We start from the raw sequence: 20,326 nt of genomic DNA, 5'->3' as shown, positions 1-20,326 counted from the left end.
TATATTATTTATTTTTTTCCTTCTTTAAACCAAAACAAAACTTCTTGTTTTACTTCTCATAAAACCGAAAATAACTCCACAAAATATGAATCCCAAAAACACTTCTCACTCTCTCTCCTTCCACAAAGCCGAAAAACCCTCTCCTTCCTCTATTAAAATTGAATCACCTACACCCATGGATATTTCTCCCAACTCTTCATCTAGAATTCTAAGAAAAAGGAAGAAAATGGAAGAAACAGTTGAAATGGAGGTTGAAGAAGCACATGCAACAAGTGAGGGGGAATCGGATGTTCCCGAGAGAGGAACAACAAGAGTTGCTCGAAAAAATCCCACAACATCTAGGTATGTTCATGGACTTTTTATTGATGTTTCTTGGTGCAAAAGAGTAAATTTTCGTCAATTGCTCAATATGATCAAGTTTCAAGGGTGGGAGCATCTCTTTGTGAATTGTTATGGAAATAGTTTCATTCCTAAATTAATGGATGAATTTTGTGAAAACTTTTCCATGGATGAAGAAGAAAATTGTTCCACTTTGGTAAAGGGAACTCAAATAGATTTTAATGCTAAAATTTTGGGTAAATTGCTTGGTGTTCCCGTGAGAGGAACTGATGTTTATTTCAAGAACAAGTGTGATCCTATCCATTTTCGATATCTCTTTTGATCAATTGATTGTTAGATATGGGTCAAAAGGGAAAAACATTTCTTGATCATAATCTTCTTTCTCCCTACCACAAAATTCTATTTCACATCCTAAAGAAAGTCTTATTGCCTCGTCTCTCTAAACGTGCTCAAGTTAGCATGTTGGACTTGATTTATATTCATTGTTTAGCCTCTCATAAGCACATAAATTTTCCCTCTTTAATGATTCAACACATGAGTCATTGTATTGAAAATGAATTTGTTGTTAGATATGGAGCTTTAGTAACCGAAATTCTACTTAAGTTCAATGTGAAAATTTCGGGAACTCAGTCCATTCACTAGTAGAAAAAAGGCTACTTGCTGCGGTTAAAAAGTGCCCTATTGCTGCGGAATAGGGCGCGCAGCAATTAAGGGCGCGGCAATAGGTATTAATAATATTGCTGCGATTTTGAACCGCAGCAATATAACGTAATATTGCTGCGGTTTTAATGACCAAACCGCAGCAATATTAGGAATTGTGGTGAAATAAGTGGCCCAGAAAGGTAATATTGCTGCGGTTCCTGGCCCAGAACCGCAGCAATATTACTTTTTTTATTATAAAAAAGTAATATTGCCGCGGTTCTGGGCCAGAAACCGCAGCAATATTACTTTTTTTTATCAGATTTATAAGGGATATTGCTGCGGTTTTACCCGTAAAACCGCAGCAATATGTAGTAGTACAGGTAAAAAAATTTTTTTTTTTTTTGGTATTTTGTCATCAAATTTGAAAGACAAAAAGGCTAAAAGAAAGAAAACACTATTGATTATAACTAATGACAAAAAAATATTATATAACATTCAAAAATATAAACAATACAAAATTGAATATATTATTACAATATACGTAAGGTATAGTATAAAAATCAAAAGTATAAAAAAATTACAAAAAACTAAGCAACAAATTAAAACTAAAACATAAAACTAAAAAAATCAAAAAACAAATTAAATTAAAATTAAAAGTAAGAAATCAAAGAAAACAATAAACTGAATTGTACATACAGATACCACAACGAAACAAAAATTCTCAACAAACGAAAATCATTCGTCAGCCTAACATATATTTATTCTTAACAAACTAAAATAAAAAAACAAATCAAAAAGAAAAAAATGAAGTGCGTCGACAACTTTCCAGATCAAATCGTCAAAAACAACACCACAACGAACAGTGAAATCCAGATGGCCGCCCGCCGCACGAACGACAAAGGACTGGATCGCACGAACGACGAACGACGAAGGACTGGACCGCACGAACGACGAAGGACTGGACCGCACGAACGACGAATGACTGGACCGCACGAACGACAAAGCATGACTGGAACGACGAAGGACGACTGGAACGACGAACCAACTGGGACGACGAATGAACTGGGACGCAGAACCAACTGGAACGACGAACGAACTAGAACGACACAGATGTGGTTTCGCCGGAACGGAACAACGACGGAGGCGTGAAACAAATGTATTGGGTGGTTAAATCTGAGAGGAGAAAGAGAGATGTGTGAGAGGAGAGAGAGAGAGGAGAGAGAGATGCGTGAGTTTGAGAAGAGAGAGAGGAGAGAGGGAGCCAGGGAGGCGTGAGAGGAGAGTGAGAGATGTGAGCAGTTTCTTTAGGGTTTAGTGAGAGTGGTGCCATCTTAAATACTATTAAATAATATGGGGAGCTTAATATTGCTGCGGTTTTCATGGAGGACTGCAGCAATATATTTAAAAAAAAAAAATTTAATATATTGCTGCGGTCCTACATGGAAACCGCAGCAATATTAACTGTTCAGGCCCACGTTATATTAAAAAGTATCAGTTAGACAATATTGCTGCGTTTTTGGCGGGAACGCAGAATATTGTCAATTTCTTTTTTTCTTTTTTTTTTGCGTGTTATATTGCTGCGTATAGGTAAAACCGCAGCAATATCACCGCAGCAAATAGCATTTATTCTACTAGTGATTGGTGTATCCACGGGAAATATGTTGAATGTGCGTGCCTTGAATAACTTAAATGTTTGTGTTGTGAATGGAGAAGTAATCAAGGGAAGGGCTAACCTTGATGATGACGAGGATGATATATGGATGATGAAGTGGAGAAGAAGAAGAAAAGAAGTTGAAGAGAAGAAAATGAAAAGGTGGAAAAAGAAAGAAAGAAAAATGAAAAAGAAAAGAAAATCGAAAAAAAGGAAGAAGCTAAGAAGAAAGGGAAGAAGGTGGTTGAAGAGGTGGTGAAACCGATTGCCAAAAGCACTAGAACTAGTCAACGAGTTCAAAACATGAAAGTGCTTAATTTTCCTTTGCTTGATGCAGATAAAAGTTTTGAAGAAGATGAAGTTAGGGTGATTGATAGGGAAGATTATGAATCTAACCTACCTCCTTCTAGGGAACCGACTCCTGTTCTCATGGAAACCAATCCTCCTTTTCCTTCATCTCCACATAAACATGCCTTACCATCTACCCTAGCACCACAAAATGATCCTATCCCTCCCTCTACCTCAAAACCCTCCTGTTCTGTTCCTAAAGCTAAGAAAACAGGTGCTATTCCCATTCCAGAGGAACAACCTGCTGTTCCTAAACCTAAGGAACACACAGCTGCACCAAATCCGTCTCATGATCCTCCCTCGTCTTCTCAATATCCTACCATTGGTTCTACATATACTCTAGCTCATGCTAGAAGATTGGATTCTTTGTTCTCTTTGGTTATGGGTCATTCGGAAGCAATGATGGAGTTTGCTACGGAAGCTAAGGATTTAAATGGGTTGGTAAAAGGGGTAATGCACAAAGTTGACAAAGCCTTGGACGGACAACAAGAGATCATGGCTCGGCTTGGTGAACTTTCTTCCTTCATTCAAGCAATGAACTCTAGGTTGTTGAAGTTGGAAGATATTGTACTCAAGGAAAATGATACATTGGCCGAAAATCATCAAGAAGTGATGGCTAAGCTTCATGATGTGGTGGAAGAAGTCGAACAACCTCCCTCTCCTAAATCATAAACCTTTTCTAGTTTAGTTTGTTTTTTTATGTGTGGGAACTAGTTAATTTGATATTTCTAAGTTTGATCTTTTTGCATGTGTGCGTCTACATGAATAGCTAATATTCTTGGATTGCGGTTTTTGAGAGTTGAATGCTTTATTTGCTTATACTAACCAACTTATTTCTCACAGGTTTAGTGAATAATATTCATCTTTTTGAAATCGTGGACTAATGTTTTTGAAGATGTCAAAGGGGGAAAGATAAAGGCAATCAGAGTAAATTTTTTGTCATGAATTATGTTCTCATATTTGTTCTTTACAAAATAAAATAAAAGAGTCTATAATAACTTAATTTAACTTGGTTACATACTTTGTTAAAATTATTTTTTATATGACTTATGTGTATTATTTTTAGTATATGCCTTTTGTTGTCATCTTCAAAAAGGGGGAAATTATTGACCCTTAAGTTTTGAAGATGACCTAACCACAAAAGACATAGTATATTTTATTTGTTGTTGCAAGGTAATTCATGCTCGAGCTAAGAGAATACTTGATTGAAGATTAAAGCGGAGAATTAATCAAGATCGAAGTAAAAATGTTCGAGAAATGAAGAATCAAGCTTGGAATGAAGATTAGAATGCATTAGGGTATTTATTAATCTTCTTGTTAAGGTTGAGTAAAAGCTTAATTAAGTTCGTGGTGAATTCTCAAAGGAACTTGGTTCTGTTCCCATGAAAGGAAAGACCTGGCACTATAGGAACAAGGTTAAGGAACAAGACTTAAAGATTAGGGAACAAGACTTAAAATAATTTAGGAACTCCTAAGTGACTCTAATATTGTGCGCCTAAGTGAAATCTGTGCCCAATATAGTTGTTAGAGTTTTTAGGGATATTTTGATTAAGATCCACTATTTTAGGAATTTAGTTTAAGTTTGTTAGGAAAAGATTTTAAAAAGATTTTCTGATTTTAATTTAACTGATTTTCAAATATTATCTTTTTATAGTTTATCTTTTATATTTTATTTAAAAGATTTAGTTTTCGAAAATTAATATATTTCCGGTTTTTAAAATGTTTCGAATTTTAAATATAAAAATGTTTTTTCCGGTTTTATAAAAGATTTTGAAAAAGATATTTTTCCTAAAAACTAGCTAAAGTATTTTATTTATTTTTTTTTAAAAACTAGATTGCACGCCTAAAACCTATAGCTACACGTTTTATGTAGTTAGTGGATTTAGTGGCTTAGTTAATTATCCTCCAAGTATTCATTTAATTAAATAAGTTTAATTAATCTCCAAGTTTGTAAAAACCACGTAATGTGTTACTGCTTCTATGAAGTGAAGTAGTGGATTAGTGGATGCTTTACATGACATGGAATAATTAATTTAATTTAATTAATTAATTAAACATCATGGAGATCATGTGTTAATGGTGTAATTAGTGGAGAACATGTCTTGTCTTAATTGTCTATAAATAGGCGCCTAATTCATTTGAGCAAATTGTGTCTAACTTAGTTAATTTGTCTTAAGTTATCTAAAGTGTCAGTGCCTTTTCCTTAAGAGAATTCATACTTACATTAATCGAGTTTATAACTCTTCCATTATTTTATAAAGTGTATTTTTGAGAAAAAGGGTTTGAGTGAACTCTTGTAAGTGTGAGAAAGCTTTGAGTGAAGCAAGAGAAAGAGAAAGAGAAAGAGAAAGGAACTTCGAGTGAAGTTTGAGAGAAACGTCAGTTGTGGGAACTGTCGTTGGGAACTTGAGTTGAGTGACTTAAGTTGAGAATCGAGAGAAAAATAGGTTATAATCAGGTTGTTTTGGCCTATTATAGTGGAAAGTTGTTTAAAATCCCTTGTGGTCGATGTTGTTTCTTCCTACTAGGCTAGGAAGTTTTTCCTCGCTAAATCTCTCGTGTTCCCATTGTTTGTTCCCAAGTTTACTTTTAATTCCGCAAAAAGTATAGCTTTATTCTCTCACTATAATTTACCCCCCCCCCCTCTTATAGTGCTCATATTATACAACAATTAGTTTTTGTATTATTTTCAATTTGCTTCCATGGTTCTACTTTCTACTTGGAAAGATTCTAAATGGTTTGAACTTTAGGTTTCTTCTATTATTTTAATTACTTTGTGCGTGTAAAATTGTTAAGTGAAAATCTCATTATGTTTAGGAGTCTAATTTCTCTTAATGATTGCAATCTTGGTTGTTTACATTAATAAGGAGTCTTATCTTAGCTATTTTGTTGGCCATGTGTTGTTAGCTTAATTTTAGGAGTTTGTTGTCTACTCTCATCTTAGTTTAACACTTTAAGTTAGATTATTATTAATTACTATTGATATTTTTTGTACTCATTAATAAAATTCAAAGATGATTTTGATTAAAATAATCCAGGTGTTTTTGGGCGTTGAATGTTGGTGGTTGTACCAAATACACATAGATTGTTGTTTGTGTGCATAACCTAATTGATGTTAGTGAGAGACTCTCTATTTTTCGTGGGAACAAGAGTACTATCCCTAGTTTGTTTAGTTTAAAGTCACGATTTTTAGCCATTAAAATCACCAAAGATTGAATCTTCATTCACCTAAACGTGTTAGTATTCTTATTCAAAGTTAGGGAATGTCTCTCTGAAATTACGTGCATATACATCAGTCGTACCAAAAACACATAGTTTTGTAGTTTGTATGCATCTCCTAATCGAGGTTAGGGAGAGACCCTCTAGTTCTCGTGGTGACAAGTGTATTATCCCTAGTTTGTTTAGTAATAAAATCACGATCTTTAGCCAGTAAAATCTAACCCTTTGTTCAATTAAAGTCTTAAACGTGTGTTATTGTAATCTCGTAAATTTGTGAATTTAATAAATATATTTTAATGTATAGTTATTTATATTTAAATTTATTTTAGTATTTATATGATTTATTTCTTCAAAGATTGACTATTTGAAAATATAATGAATTAATTTGATTATTTAAAGAAGTTAAAATGTTTTGTCTAGACATGATTTGAAAAATATTTGAATAGCTTAAAACACTTTTTGGATTTGGAAAGGATTTCTAATTGGGTAAGAAGAACCCAAACACTTTTTGGATTTGGAAAAGGATTCCTAATTGGGTATGAGGAACTCAAACACTAATTTCATCAATCATTAAACTTTACTTGAGCCCAATCACATTTTCCTAAGCCCACAAGGGTAAACTATAAAAATCCCATAAACCCCACTTTTTCCCACATAACTTTATTTTCTCTCTCCTCCTTTTTCCCAAGATTTTCAGCATCTCCTTATTTTTCCTCTCTCTTTTCTTTTTCTCTCCCTTCCTCTTCGGCACTCCTCTCCTCGAGGGCTGATGGGCCTTCGACCAACGCGGCTATAACATGTTGTTGCACCGCCTCCTTGCAGGCGTGTTCTTCCCTCTTTTCTTGGTTTGGTTATTTTTCTTCCTCTTTAAGTTATCTTCAATGCAAAGTTTATGTTTTTAAGATTTGTTTTAATATGTTTATGTTTAAAAAGTTATAGTTTGATGATTTAATTATAAATCTAACATTATATAATTTATGTATTGAAGAAATAGAAATTCAGATTTAATGGAATCCCACTTCCATCCTGGATCCTCTAAGGGTTGAACCTTCCACATGGGTCTCTTATTATGATCTATCTTCATTTTCTTACAGCTTAGACACCTTCGAATTCAGCGAGCTCATGCTTCATGTTTCGCCATCAATAGATCTGTTTAAGGTCCTTATCCAACTTGTTACCCCTAGGGTGCACAAAATATGGAGTATTATGTCCCTCATCCATATAAGTAGTCTCTTAAGCTCATTACACTTTTGTGGTACACACCACCTTCCCTTGAACCTTAAACTTCCATCATCATGAATCTTAAAGTCGACTTCCTTACCTTGCTTCATCTTCTCCTTAATCTTATCTTGGTGCTCGTCTCTAACTTGACCCTATTTAATCTCGTCGAAAGCTGACAATCCCAGTGAAAAAACACTTAATCTTGCCTCGATCTCCCCGGGATTTAAGATCTCTAGGCTAAGTATCTGCTTATCTCGACACAATTCCTTAGGAACTAGCAAGGCATTTACGCTATGGCTCGACTTTCTACTCAAAGCATCGGCAACTACATTCGCCTTTCCCTCATGATACTGGATGTCTATGTCATAATCCTTAATCAACTCTAACCATCTCCTCTGTCTCATATTGAGGTCTTTCGGGTGAAAATATACTTCAAACTCTTATGGTTAGATCTTGCAGGTTGCCCCATAAAGGTAATGTCTCCAAAATTTTAAGGTAAGCACGATCATAGCTATCTCTAAGTCATGGGTAGGCAAATTAGCCTTATACAATTTCAATTGACGCGATGCATACACGATCACCTTCCCATTCTAAAACACATCCCAAACAATTCTTTGAAGCATCACAATACACCTCAAATCCTTCATTTTCATCAGGCATGGTCAAAATAGGTGTAGAGCTTAAACGATCCTTTAAAATCTGGAAAGCTTCCTCGCACTTCTCACTCCACTCAAACTTTAACTCTTTCTTCATCAAATTGATCATTGCTCTCTCTATCTTCGAGAAATCTCACACAAATCTCCAATAATAGCCAGCTAGACTTAGGAAACTTCTGATATCTGACACATTCTTTGGAGTAGGCCATTCATTAACAGCTAGAGACTCCCTCTTAAGCCACATAGTGACCTAAAAATGCTACTTTCACTAGTAGAATAATTGCTTATTGCTGCGGTGGTATTACTGCGGTTTTACCCATACGCAGCAATATATCAAGAAAAAAGAAAAGGTAAAATATAAAATAGAAAAAGTTGACTTTTTGACTAGACCTATTGCTGCGGTTTTTGTCAAAAACCGCAGCAATAAATTAAAATAATATTAAAAATAATATTTTAATATATTGATGCGGTTCTTGACCAGTATCGCAGCAATATCTTTTAAAAAAAGTATAAAAGGCGTGTATCAGCTAGGGTTTGGTTTATTTTTTTTCCCAGTATTCTCTCAACATCTCACACGCCGTTTTCACTTTTCACTCACTCCTCTCACCCTTCACCCTTACTCCTCTCAACTGGTTATCTTTTCTCACTCCTCTCAATCGGTTCTCACCTTCACCCATGGCCAACCCTCACCGGTTCTCTTCTCTCACTTCACCCTCACCCTCACCCTCACCTTCACCTTCACCTTCACCTTCACCTTCACCCATCACCTTCACCCATGGCGAAGCGCGCTCCATCTTCGACGCGAATGACGAACGAAAGATGGTGGTTGAGACGCGTGATGGTGAGGCGTGAATGATGAACGAAAGATGGTGGTTGAGACGCGAATGACGGACGAAAGATGGTGGTTGAGACGCGTCGATTGATGCGAGGGATCTGGTGGTTGAGACGCGTCGATTGATGCGAGAGATCTGGTGGTTAGGACGCGGGCGAGGATGTTAACTGATATCTATTGGTTCTTGGGATTAGAGATAGTAAATATGACGGAGGACATTTCACTACAGATATCGAGTATGAGAATTACCGCAGACGAGGATCATCCAATCGTTCTTGATAACACTGCAGGTGATGATGAAGATCAAGATCTTACCCTTTCTTTAGTGGGGAGGGTTTTGACCTCTCGATTGTACAATTTTGAGGCACTAAAATGCACTTTAAATCAAATTTGGTCTATTTCCAATGGAGCTTTATTTAGGGTAATTGAGAACGGACTTTTTGTAGTTTAATTTGCGAATTAACGTGACAAAACTAAGGTTATGGTTGGTCGACCATGGACCTTTGATTAACATCTCGTGCTTTTGAATGAAATCGAAGGAACTCAACATCCTTCAAACATTACTCTGAAATACCGTCCCTTCAGGGTTAGTTTATATAATATGCCTATGGGTAGTAGATCGGAGCGACATGTACGGTTGATTGGTGGAACTTGGAAGTTTAGGGGACGTTTTGGAGGTGGATCACGATAGGGTTCGATGAGATAAATCCGCTAGGGTTCGGGTTCTTTTGGACGTGACGAAACCATTGCATTGAGTGCAACATTTTTCTTTGAACAAGGGTGATTCAACTATGGTGGAAGTCAAATATGAGCGACTCCTAACTTTTTTCTATGTTTGTGGTACCATTGGCCACATTAAACAGGATTGCATGAATAACCATGAAGAGGAGAAGGAGATTGAGAAGCAATGGGGATCTTGGTTACGTGCCTCAACAAGAAGGGGAGGCAAAAGATGGAGTAGGAGGCTCGAAGCTTTCTTCGTTGTGCGCAAAGCTTGGAGTATGACAACCCTCATATGGCAGGAGACTTTGCTCTTGGCTCGCATGGAGTAAACACTTCAAAACATGCTGCTGTGTTGCCAGTACATGTTACGAAGGAAAATAGTGAGGAGCTTAGTAGTTGCTCGAAGTCACTTGACAATGTTACCTCTTTGTTAATCCAAGGTAATATTAATTTTCAAGAGACTATTGAAACCCCACCTTTTGTTTCAATACAGCTAATGTGACTAATATGCTAAGCCTCGAAAACATAAAGTTAACGTGGTGCCCATGGAAATTAATGATCCTAAAGATCAAGTTGGACATAAAACATTGCATAATTGTCCACCCGAGGAAAAAAGAAAAACTTCCAGATTTAATGCGTGTGAACGATGCGGTCGAAACTGATGGTGTAACTTTGAAAAGGTTGATAATTGATTTGCATGATGTTCCTGGCAGTATTTCAGTAATTGTCGAGGTGGAGGTTGGTACTCACCAATCCCGCCAGACGTTATGAATGTTTTGTGCTGGAACTGTCGGGGTTTGGGTAACCCATGGATAGTTCGTTAATCAAAGAGATGGAAAACATCTCTTGCCCCCAACATTATGTTCTTGTTGGAAACAAAAATAAAAAAAAGTGGCGGTTGAAAAATTAAAAGAGAGAATTGGATACTCTAATGCTATTGGGTGTCGAGTGTGGGTCTTGTTGGAGGTTTGTGTCTAATATGGAACGGGGAGACTATTTCTTTTAATATGACTTCTTTCTCTCAGAATCATATTTGCGGAGATGTGGTTAGCAAGGATGATGTTACATGACGATTTATTGGTATTTACGGGTGGCCAGAGGAAGCTAATCTTCCTATTGTCATTGGAGGTGATTTCAATGAAATTTCGGACTATGACGAGAAAGAAGGGGGTCAGAGAGGGAAAGGAAGGAGATGGAAGGGTTTCATAATTTTTTAGAGGAGTGTGATCTTGGTAATCTGCGTGTGGTTGGTCAGTGGTATACTTGGGAAAGGGGTCACAGTCCTGAAACAAGAATTAGGGAACTTCTCGATCGTTTCCTTGTTACTCATGAGTGGCAACTGTCTTACTCGGATGCGTACATTGAGCACTTGGTGCACTACAAATTCGATCATGCTTCGTGCGTATGCTCCAAAAAGAATGCGAAGTGGGGGGGCGAAGGAAGACCTTTAAGTTCTAAACTTGTTGGCTTTTAGAAGAAGGGTGTGAAAGAATTGTGAAAGAGGCTAGGGGGAGTCTATTAAAAAACGGCTTGAAGTAGTCGCGAGGGAGTTGGTGTTTTAGAGTAAGGAGAGCTGCGGTAATCTGCTAAAACTGATTGATAAGGCCGAAAAAGCATTACATGAGGCACAAATGAGACCATCAACCATGGCTCATTGTGAGGAATGTGCGATCCTTGAGCAGAAACTTGATGACTTGCATGTTAAACAGGAGGCCTACTCGTACCTAAGATCACGGCTTGCGGAAGTTAAAGATGGGGATGGCAACACTAAATACTTCCATCATAAGGCTTCCCAGCACAAGCAAAGGAATTTTATTAAAGGAGTCTTTGATAGTGGGGGTTTATGGCAAACTGATGATGAAAAGATTGAAGAAGAGGTGGAGAATTACTTCAATAAATTTTTTACTTCAGATAATCCTTCTACTGAATATATTGATGAACTGCTGCAACATCTTCAAACTTCTATTAAAACTGCCTACAATGAGGTACTCTTGAAACTCTATACTAAAGAGGAAATTTACACTGCTTGAGCCAAATGCATTTTCGCAAGGCTCCTAGACCTGATGGGATGCATGATATTTTCTACCAGAGATTCTGGCACACAATTGGTGATGAGGTATTTTCTTTTGTGAGTAATATTTTACATAATAATTTTTTCCCTGAGAAAGTTAACTGTACTAATATTGCTCTTATCCCAAAAGTTAAATCCCCTACTATTGTATCTAATTATTAGTCTTTGTAATGTTCTGTATAAATTATGTCAAAAATAAAAATAAAAATGGGTCTAGAGAGAGAAACTCCTCTCCCTCTCTAGAATCACTGTTCCATTGATTATTGTTCATCATTTTGGAAGTTTGATTCTCGACAGTCTGCTAAAGCCATGGCAAAAGGATCGAAAAAAGGAAATGGTGGACAAAAATCAAAGCAATATGGGAGGCTAGTTAAGAAGCCCAATCTGATGAAGCGAAGAAGAAAAGAAATGTTAATGAAATCAATGAGGTTGCAGCTCTGAGTTGGACTTCTGAGGAAGATGATGATGAAGGATCAAATGTTTCTGCTGATATGAATGCTTCGGTGATGGATCCTGCTCATTTTGAAGCTACGAGGAATAAGGTCTCAAACTGGATAGCTCCAATTCGTACTCCTCTACGTCAATCTGGTTTGAATCAGGTGAACCCCTCCCCTTATCCTATGCAAAAATTAGCGAGTAATACTACTCCTAGTAAGAATTGGAGATCTAATTTGTTTGAAACAATTAGAGAGGAAGTTATTGATTTATCTATAGCTGCGAAACAAGTAGTTAATGAGGAAAATGTTAATGGTGAAGAAGTGAGTATTACTAAGGAGAATGTCTAGCCCGAGATAGCTTTCTGGAATTCATTTATTGTCTACTATGTCTTAGGCATTGAACCTTCATGATCATTAATGGCTTTATAAGGAGAGAGTGGGGCAGACATGGTATAGAACGAGTTGTAATGAATGCTAATGGAGTCTTTGTAGTAAGATTCAGGACTCTGGAAGGCAAGTCTGATGCACTAGATGCTGGGTCGATTATGTTTGATAACAAACCTGTTATCATGAAGCCTTGGTCTCCAGATTTGGACCTAAGGGCTGAAACAGTGAAGGTTGTTCCAACCTGGATCAAATTGCTAGGGCTCCTTCTTAAATAGTTGGGGGTTAATGCTTTGAATAAAATTGCTGGATTGGTTGGTAAGCCATTAAGAATAGACAGGGCAACAACACAAAAAGATATTATTGAGTATGTGGATCAAGTTTTCCCAAGTTCTGTAAGTTTCAAGATTTAAAAGGGCGAAAAAATGACTCAGGTTGTCCAATATGAATGCAAGCCAGTGATCCGAGATTGTAAGGGTATTGGGCACACAACTGAGGATTGTAGATGGATTTAGCAAAAATGAAACCCCGACAAGTTTGGGCACCTAAATCAAAACCCATACGTAAGCCTCAGAATCATGAAGAAGCTACTGTTCAGGAAAAGGTGGATGGTGAGAAGGAACTTGTGGGTGGTGAGAAAGAACTTGTGGTTGTCTATCAGGTCATTGAAGCTTTAGAAACTGAAATTCAGTCTCATGATGCAGGGTTGACTTGTTCTAATAGCTTAGTGACAGATGAGGTCCAAAATGAAAGATTGAAAGCTGTGATGATAGGAGTCATGGAAGTACAAGTTAGTGCAGTGGAAGTGTTAGGGGGAGCACATGTTCCTGTCCCTAATGGATAACCTAGGAGTGTGGAATGTAAGAGGCTTAAATAGCACATTAAAACACAGTGAGATTAGGAAAGTTCTAACCCATTATAATATTGGGTTATTTAGGTTTCTTGAAACTAGGGTGAATGCAATAAATTTCCTTAAAGTCGTTCCTAAGGTTTGCTCTAATTTCTCTATTTTCACTAATTATCAATTTCATAGAGGAAGTAGAATTTGGCTAGTTTGGCTTGCTAGCATTTTTGTGGTGAATATTTGTGATAACTCAACTCAACATGTTCATTGTGAAGTCCTACACAAAGCTACTGGTAAGTCTTTTGCTGTTACTTTGGTGTATGGATACAATGATGCTGTAGATAGGTTTGAGCTATGGGCTGCTCTTGTGGACATTAGCAGGAGAATAAAAGGTCCACTGATAGTTATGGGTGGACTTTAGCAATGTTTTAAACTTAGAAGATAGAATTGGATCATCTGTAACCACGGAGGAAATAGTTGTCTACTTGAAATGGGTGGTCATGGTCCTTTATTTACCTGGTCAAATAAGCAAGAGGGAACAAGCAGGGTTTTCTCGAAGATAGAAATGGTTTATTGTAATGATGAATGGCTTCACATTATGGGAGATGCAAGTGCTACATTTCTGACAGAAGGCATATCTGATCATTGCCCATGTATTATCAAACTGGATAATACTATTCTCAAAAGGGCTAGATCCTTCAAGTATTGTAATATGTGGAGTATGGCTGAGATATTTATGGACATTGTAGATGAATATTGGTAGCATTATGTGTCAAGTACTCCTATGTACCAAGTAGTAGTTAAATTGAAGAAATTGAAGCAAAGGCTAAAGATTCCGAATAAGACTAAATTCTCCAATATAGAGAATGGAACTATGATGGCTTTGACAAAGTTAACTGCAATTCAACCTAAAATCCACACTCAGCCTCTGAACATAGACCTTCATCATTAAGAAGAAGTAGCTATGCAAGAGTATCAAAGGCTCAATAAGCCCATAATGCCATTTCTACAACAAAGGGCAAAAGCAGATTGGCTGAAAGAGGGAGATGAGAACACTGCATATTTTCATTCTTTTCTCAGGAAAAGAAGAATGCATAATTAGGTGTATAGAATTCAAAATGCTACTGGTGTTTGGAAGGAAGATTGTCAGGAAATTGAAGAAGCTTTTGTGCAACACTATGAAAGTCTCCTGGGCACTGATGATAGTACATGTTATAGGGTGAGTGAGAGCATTGTTAAAGAAGGCCCTATCCTTAGTTCTGAGCATCAACATAAACTGTGTGCTCCTTTCACTGAAGTTGATGTGAAGGCAGTTGTTTTTGACATTGATGATACAAAAGTTGCAGGCCCTGATGGATATTCTAGTAACTTTTTTTAAGAAATCCTGGGGTAGAATTGGGAATGATATTAGTCAAGATGTGTTGATATCTTTCACACTGTAAAAATTTCAAAACAAATCAATGCCCCACTTTGTGCTTAGTGCCTAAATGTGAGCAACCTCAAAATGTTACTCAGTTCAGACCCATAGCTTGTTGCAATGTAATCTATAAAGTCAAATCTAATATGATTTGTTCAAGGTTGAATGAAGTGTTACCTGTTTTGGTGGACCAAGTGCAGAGTGCATTCATAGAGAAGAGAATGATTATGCATAATATCCTAAATTTGCAAGGATATGCTGAAGCAATATAGGAGTAGAAGCTTGCCTTCCAGGTGTACGTACAATGACAATTGATCTTAGAAAAGCCTATGACTCTGTTCACTGGCAGTTTGTGGAAGATTTACTGACAAAATTCAAGTTCCCTAGACAGTTCATAGGATGGATCATGAGCTGCATTACCACAATTACATTCTCCTTTAGTGTAAATGGTAACTCCTTTAAATACTTTAAGGGCAAGGAGGGATTAAGGCAAGGAGACCCATTCCCCCCCTTGCTTTTTGTGTTGGTGATGTAATATTTAAACAGAATTCTGAAGAAGATGTGCAGGAGAACTGAGTTTGAGTTTCATCATAGATGTGCTCCTATCAAGCTTACCCATCTAGTGTTTGTAGATGACCTCATGATGTTTTGTAAAGGTAATGTGAGCTCAGTTATGATGACGATGAGAGCTCTGAAATCCTTATCTCTTGCTTCCAATCTCTATGCAAACAAGGAGAAGCCAGCCGTGTATTTTGGGAATGTTAGTGAAGAAATATAGCAAAGAATAGTCCAGGTTTTAGGCTTAGTCAAAGGGACGTTCCCATTAAGGTACCTTGGTATTCCCATTTCTGCTAGAAGACTGACAAGTGCAAATTGTGATGTTATGGTGGACAAAATTGTGAAGAAAATCCTATGTTGGTCTTCTAGGCACTTGTCTTATGCAGCAAGACATGTGTTAGTGAATGTTGTTTTCATGAGTTTACATACCTATTGGGCTCAAGTCTTTCTTATGCCTAAGAAGGTTATGGATAAAATTGTTCAGATTTGCATGGCTTTTTTTATGGGAAGGCAAGTTCTATCTTCATAGCCCTCCTGCTGTATCTTGGGATTGGATCTATAAACCTAATAAGAAAGGTGGATTTGACCTAAGGAACTGCTACAAGTGGAATAGAGCAGCCATAGGAAAATTTGCATGGCAAATTGCTAAAAAAGAAGATATATTATGGATAAAATAGATTCATAGCGTCAAAATTAAAAACTCTGATTATATTGGTGGGAATATGTCCCTCCTAGATCTGCTAGTTGGCCATGGAAGATGATATGTAGTGTGAAGGAAATGTTTAAAGCCGCCTACATACAAAATAGATGGCTTGGGAGGCAGAAGAGGTATACTATTAGAGAAGGGTACAATTGGCTTGTGGGGGTGCAGGAGAATGTGGAATGGTATTACAGGGTATGGAGTAAGGCTAATATCCCAAAACACTCATTTATCTCTTGGCTTGCAGCTCAAGGTGGGCTAAAAACACGACATAGACTGCAGCTGGTAGTCTATGTAGTGACATTAGCTGCATCCTGTGCATACAGAGAGAAGATTCATGTACACACTTATTCTAAGTGTCTCTATGGTGGTAAGGTTTGTTATGGCATTATGCAATGGTTGGGCATCAGACATAGTCAACAAGAGAGTTTATATACAATGTGGAAGAAATGGGGTAGAAAATACAAGACAAAAAACCAATAGTTAGTATGTTATGCTAGTCTTGCTTCTACTGTGTATTATCTTTGGAAGGCAAGAAACCAGTCATACTGGTGTGCAGTGGTTATTAGACCTGAGATACTGATAAAACATATTCAGGCTTGTATATGCATTAGAGTTCGAGCAAGGATAAATGACAAATGGAGCAACGAAGAATTATTGTGGTTTAACAACTTATGTATAGCAGCTAGATAGTCTTGGTTCTTTCTAGTGTTTGTTGGTGATGTATAGTTTATGTTTTGTTTGTTAATAGTTATTTCTGTTGCTAGGTTGTAAAGATGGCTCTGTCATAATTTTTTGGTATATACAACTTACATTTTTACCAAAAAAATAAATGTCCTGTATAAATTAGCATCTAAGGCTCTGATTCTTAGATTAAAAAATATTTTGCCTGCAATTGTAATGGAAAATCAGAGTGCCTTCGTTCCAGATCGCATAATTACTGACAATTCTTTAATAGCTCTGGAGATTTTCCATACTATGAAACAACGCAACAAGAGCAAATAGGGTATTATAGCTTTGAAGCTTGATATGAGCAAGGCGTACAATCGAGTTGAATGGGGTTTCCTGCAAAAACTTATTCTTACTATGGGTTTCGATGGCAGATGGGTGAATCTAGTGATGAAATGTGTAACTACTGTGTCATAATCCTTCATTATCAACATAAAAGTCTGTGGTTGTTGTTCCTGCTAGGGGCCTGAGACAGGGAGATCCTCTCTTTCCCTTCTTATTTATCCTAGTAGCGGATGCCTTTTCTCAGATGATCCAGACAAAAGTTCATTCCTGGGTGATTCATGGTGCAAAAGCTAGTAGAAATGGCCACGAGGTTTCTCATCTTCTCTTTGCAGATGATAATTTACTCATTACACGAGCCACCCAACAGGAATGCTTGATAATAGTTGACATTCTCAACCAATATGAACGAGCATCTGGATAGAAAATTAACTACGAAAAATCGGAAGTGTCTTTTAGCAAAGGAGGTTGCAGAGTGAGAAAAGAGGATATGATTACCGTTCTTAATATGAAGCAAGTTGATAAGCATCAGAAGTATCTGGGAATCCCTACTGTTACTAGCAGATCAAAGAAAGTGGTGTTCTGTAGCATGGGCGGGTTGGGTTTTAAAGATCTAAATCTCTTCAATGATGCTCTTTTGGGCCGGCAAGTTTGGCGTCTTCTTCACTTTAAAACTTCTCTCCTTAGTCGTGTAATGAAAGCAAAGTATTACCCTAGTTGTAAGATCCTTCAGGCAAATTTGGGTCATTCCAATAGTTTCTCGTGGAGGAGTATTTGGAGTTCGAAGGGCTTGGTGAAATAGGGTATTATCAATGGAGTGGGTAATGGTAGAAATATTAATATTTGGAGGGATCCCTGGATTGGAGATGAGAGGGGGAGATTTATTGAAAGTGAGGAAATTGAGGAGTTGAAGGTTGTTGGTGATTTAGTATACTATCAAAAGATGGAGTGGAGATGCGATTTAATTGAGCGAAATTTTAATGAGAGGGATCAAAAATGCATTTATGCCATTCCTTTGAGCCTTCGCAGTGTTTGTGATGACTATATGTGAGCATATTCAAAGGATGGCAAGTATACTGTTAAGACTGCATATATGATTGGGAAGGGCGACAATTTGGACGACTTTCATGGAGCATGGGTCAATTTATGGAAAATGGATACTTCGCTCAAGGCTCGCCATTCATGTGGTGTGTCTACACTAGCTAGCTGCCTGTGCGCGCAACCCTCAAGCGAAGACATTTAGTGGATAATGCATCGTGCCTGTGGTGTCCTGGAGTGGACGAGACGATTGAGCATACCATCTCTCGTGCAGAAGAATACGACACCTTTCGAAAGAGTGCGCTTGTGAAGAGAGCTGTGGGAGGATTGTCTTAGTGAGGATTTTCCTGGGTTGGTCGAAAAGTGGGCTGAGCTTAATGGGAAAATGGTACAACGAGGCTGTATTCTAGCTTGGAATTTGTGGTTCGAAAGAAACAAGTTCGTCTTCGATAACATCATGACTCCTGTGCAGGTTGTGGCGTAAAGGGTGCATAAGCAAGCTGAGGAATACAACACATACTCCAAGCATATCTATACTAGGCCGAAGAAGCTTAAGCCACCAAGTGCGAACAAGTGGTGCGCTCCAATACCAGGTATTATCAAAATCAATACTGATGCTTTATTATGTGATGAAGGCTGGGTCAGCTTGAGTGCGGTTGCTTGTGACGACAAAGGCACAGTGTTGTTCTCTATAGTGAAGAGGATGAAATCTTGGTGCCCTTCGGATGTGGCCGAAGCAAAGGTCATCCTTCTTGCAGTTTGTTGGGCGAAAAGTAGGGGCTAACAAACATCATTGTGGAATCGGATGCTTAAGTGCTCATATCTCGTCTATCAATGGGTGCCCTTTATTTCTCGGACTTGGATGCAATTCTTGGTGGTATTGTTCATTATGTTCTGATTTCGATTTTACTAGTTTCGCTCATGTTAAAAGAGATGGGAATTCTGTTTCCCATCATCTTGCTAAGGTTATACCATTTGGTCATGAAAAATGTTGGGTGAATCATTGTCCTAGTATTGTTGCTCCTTATGTACTCATGGACACTTTGTCCTTTGATTGATTTATGGCATTTCTTTTTCGCCCTAAAAAAAAGCTTATGAAAATATTCACATCAAGAATATACATGTGGAGATCAACATATACAAATTAAACCAAAACAAATAAAAAAATATTCTCATTCGCGTGCCCAAAATAAATTCTTGCTCACTTGGATAACTAAATATTTGTCTTTTATTCCTCAAAAGATGCTAGTAATAATTTTTCAATCCATAATACTATTTTTTTTTATCCTAAAACAAAGTAAATGTACTATGAAATAAATTTAAACCATTTTTTGACTAATTATCCAACTTTATTCTCAAAACATTAATAAATAGGTAAGTAATCTAAGGAGATAAATTATAAATCTTATCCTTTGATTCCTTGTACTTTTTTGATGTGCAAACCTCATCTTTATAGTCATCAATGTCCTCGGTATTATAGTAAACATTTCTTCTAGACCTTGTAGATCTTCGCAGCTTCTTAAATTAAGGCTCGTCCTCTTCTGACTCATAATCAGTCTCAGTTCTCATAATGGCACGGTAGATATCCATTCTGGTTTGTCCTTTAGCACGGTCATACTCGTGGAGAACCTCATCATCACTATCAGGAATACCTACTCTCAACATATGACGCATAATAACCTCTAGGCTGGTGTAGCTATCACTGTCAGAATCATAACCTCCATCACTTTCATCATCACTCAATACAATAGGATTGTAGTAGCTTCCTACTCTAGTCTCTTCTCTATCAGACATAGTTAGAGATTTACAACAAATAATTATAACTTCTATAAGCAATTGTCACTCTCACTTAACGTATAATCTCAACAATAAACAATAAGTACGAATAACCAAAAACATAAAGCATAGGAACAATATAAACAGTAGTAGGGAAGAAAAATATAATCATGCTGAACTAACTATTTAATGTAGACATATAATATTTCTATCCTATATACCCATCTCTCACAAAATAATTAAGTAATCCAAAATAAATTAGACGTATCGATATAATTTAAATAAATAATTTAAAATTTATAAAGGAATCGAAAAAATAAAATAAAAATTAAATGAAATAGTTCGAAATTTTCGAACAAAAAAAAATCGGATCGCTTTTAAAAAAATACTTCGAACTGAAATAATATTTAAATCTTGAAGTCTTGAAAAATGTTTCAAAAGTAATTTGAAACACAACGA

The sequence above is a fragment of the Beta vulgaris genome, chromosome 2 (assembly GCF_026745355.1).
Source record: "Beta vulgaris subsp. vulgaris cultivar EL10 chromosome 2, EL10.2, whole genome shotgun sequence".
NCBI classification, from domain to species: Eukaryota; Viridiplantae; Streptophyta; class Magnoliopsida; order Caryophyllales; family Amaranthaceae; genus Beta; species Beta vulgaris.
The sequence above is the reverse complement of the archived record's forward strand: the minus strand, read 5'-3'. Positions refer to the sequence as shown.